Source organism: Rhipicephalus microplus, chromosome 3 (genome assembly GCF_043290135.1).
Source record: "Rhipicephalus microplus isolate Deutch F79 chromosome 3, USDA_Rmic, whole genome shotgun sequence".
Classification (NCBI taxonomy): Eukaryota; Metazoa; Arthropoda; class Arachnida; order Ixodida; family Ixodidae; genus Rhipicephalus; species Rhipicephalus microplus.
Window position 1 is genome coordinate 73745052 of NC_134702.1, and position 3273 is coordinate 73748324.

Consider the following 3273-nt stretch of genomic DNA (forward strand, 5'->3'; position numbering starts at 1 on the left):
CACGAACGGATGTAAGGACAGACGGATGAAGAGATGAACGCACAGGTGGACGGACGGACACACGTACGGGGGGATGAAAACATGCATGGACGAATGGAGGCATGGACGCACGCATGGACAAACGGATGGACGGACGGACTTGCAGGTGGACTGAGGAATGCACGGATGGAGGGATGCTGTTAGAGTGACAATGCCATGCGTGGTGAGTTGGGTGAGAATAAAATGCTTGGCCACATCACCTTACCTCAGAATGGAGGGACAATACTTTGTAATGACCAATTGAATGGATTCAATACCTAAGCGATAATCAAAGAACAATTAGTTACTGATAAATAATGCTTGGTAAAGCTTAGCCTTCCTCTAAATGCATAACCAATATCTTGTATTGGTCATTTGACAGCTAACTGGCAATCAACGAATACCCGATCGACGAATAACCAAGCTCGACGTCGAGTGTACTTAAGTGAGACTCTACCGAACATCAAAGGCAGGCTGTTAATCTGAGATCCAAAATCTTCGTGCCACGCGGCTTGATTGAAGGAGAATATGCAGAGACCCCTCCATATAATGACGCATAATTTAGTTGATTTTTAGAGGTACTCCGGAATTTCGTACGTTTAAAAATGCGCCCACCGGCGTTGCCTCGGGAAAGCGCGGAATGATCGCATAGCTTATGTCGAAGGCCTGCGCTGGTAAACAGAACGCGCAGAACTCAAGTAGAAAAAAAAAGGCACGTTGTTACTCGTTCCGTCATTCACAGGTAGTCGAATAAACAAATGATAAATACGTACTTTTGGTGAGGAAAGGTGTCACTCCAGCCGGGAATGAAGTGCGGCCTTTGTGTGAGTGTGAGGAGGATCTTCAGGGTCAACAGGAAAACGACCACCGACTCGGAGAAGCTGTGAGAGGAAGAATGAAGCTCGAATGCGCGGAGTGAAAAAACCGAAGTATCATGGTCGAATGATTATAATAAGGCCAATTGTTAAAAAATAAAAAAAACAAGAGGCCCTCACAGAGGCTGTTTTATGAGGGTAGGGTCAATTAGACTTGTTGTAACTTATTTATGCACTATTCCTCGACGTCAAAGGGGCTTATGATAACGTAACACATAAAGCCATCCTAGACTCGTTGGAAGCTGTTGGAATCGGTGGTCGGATGTTCCAATGGATCCAGGATTATTTGACGAGAAGGTCCTTTTTTGTACAAACCTCAGATGAACCTACCACCAATTACTATACGTCCCGTGGCGTCCCTCAGGGCGCCGTATTAAGTCCCACATTATTTAACCTCGTGATGGTAGGACTTCGTGAAATTTTGCCAAGTACCATCCTTATATCCATATATGCTGACGATATTTGTCTATGGACTTCGGCTGTAACTCGTCTACAAGTACGTGCAAGAGTCCAGCAGGCTGCCGCCCTGACATGCTCATATCTCCACAAGCAAGGTCTTTCCGTCTCAACAGAGAAATATGCATTGGTTGCGTTTACTCGCAGAGCCATGACACAATACCCCGTTACCATCAATGGACAAAATATTCCATACCAGAAGAACCATCGCTTCTTGGGTGTGATTATTGACAGGGACCTTTCGTGAAGTGCCCACTGCAATTACCTGAAGAGAAGGCTAACTCCCATCGTCCATATAGTGTGGTTCCTCTGCGGAAAATCTTGGGGCGCATCGATAAGGTCAATGATGCAGCTATACAGGGCACTGTTTCTGGGATATTTGCGCTACAGCTTGCCGTTACTGGCAAGTACGTGCAAGACGAATATCCGCACTCTCGAAAGTCTGCAAGGACAAGCACTACGCGTGTGCTTAGAATTGCCGCGATGCACCTCAACCTACGGGCCAATTATGATCGCAAGAGAGCATCCAAGTCGAACATACATCCCCACTGACAATTTGAGAGCCCACATAAGACACCTCTGCCGAGTTCCTGGTCACCATGTTGCAGTGTTGCCACTTCAAAGACCACACGCGATGCTTTCAAAGATTATTTCTGGCCATAGAGAATGCCTTCCTTTTGGCTTCACTCCAGCAACAAGACCAGCGTCACCCCCGTGGTGCCTACAACAACCACAGGTGTGCCTCACCTCACTATTCCGGGAATAACGAACAAGAGCCATCATTCAACAGTGGTCCTACGACAGGTGACATTGTCGCTACTCAACGAAAAATACGGCCAGAGGACCCACATTTACACCGATGGATCGGTCTCGGCTGATAGCTCCACAGGTGCTGTTGTCATCCCGGCGTACCAGGTCACTATAAAGCTCAAACTGTCGCATAGGACAACATCCACAGCAGCGGAACTTGCCGCCTTACGTGCTGCTATACTTTATATCGCGGAAGCCCGACCTCAAAAATGGGCTGTGTTCTTCGACTCGAAGGCATCCCTTCAGAGCTTACAATCAGCTTTACGACAGAGGGAGCATCAACAACTAGTGAATGAAATAAGAGAAGTGATTCACGAAGTTTTATCGAAAGGACATGACTTGGTGTTACAGTGGTTACCGGGACATTGTGGTATTGTCGGTAATGACCTTGCTGATAATGCTGCCCGATCCACCCACGCGTACGCCCAGACAACCCCAATTCCATTGTCGAGAACCGACGCTGCAAGGGGCCTTCACTCGTTCGCTACACCATGTCGGAAACTTGGCTGAGTGACCCCAGTGTCAAGAACCGCCGCCTACACAAGTTGGACCCATCGAGAAAGCTTCAAGTTCTATCGGACCTCTCCCGCCAGGATGCAACTTTACTGTGCCGCCTGTGGTTAGGAGTAGCTTTTAGAAAGGCGTACTCCTTTCGCATAGGAATGGCGGATAGCTCCCGATGGGAATCGTGCGACACTGACGAGACAATAGAACATCTACTGTGTTCATGTGAACGTTTTGCGAGCGAACGCAACTTGCTACGCGAAACGTTAGAGACACTAGACAGTAGACCTTTTTCCGAAGAGAAGATACTTGGCTCATGGCTCTACGCGCCGCTGGCCAACAAAGCGACGCGGGCATTTTCTAAGTTTTCTAAAGACGACCGGACTACGCGACCGCTTATAAGCGTGCAATGGACAAGGTCACATCTACACACACGTTGCTCTTCACTTCTTTCTCTCTCTTCTCCTTTAATCCCCTCACCCCTTCCCCCAGTGCAGCGTAGCAAACCGGACGTGCGTCTGGTTGACCTCCCTGCCTTTCATTTCTTCCCTTCCTCCTCCTCCTCCTTTATTTATGCCAAAAAATGGTCCCTTAGCTGCGCGCTTCGATG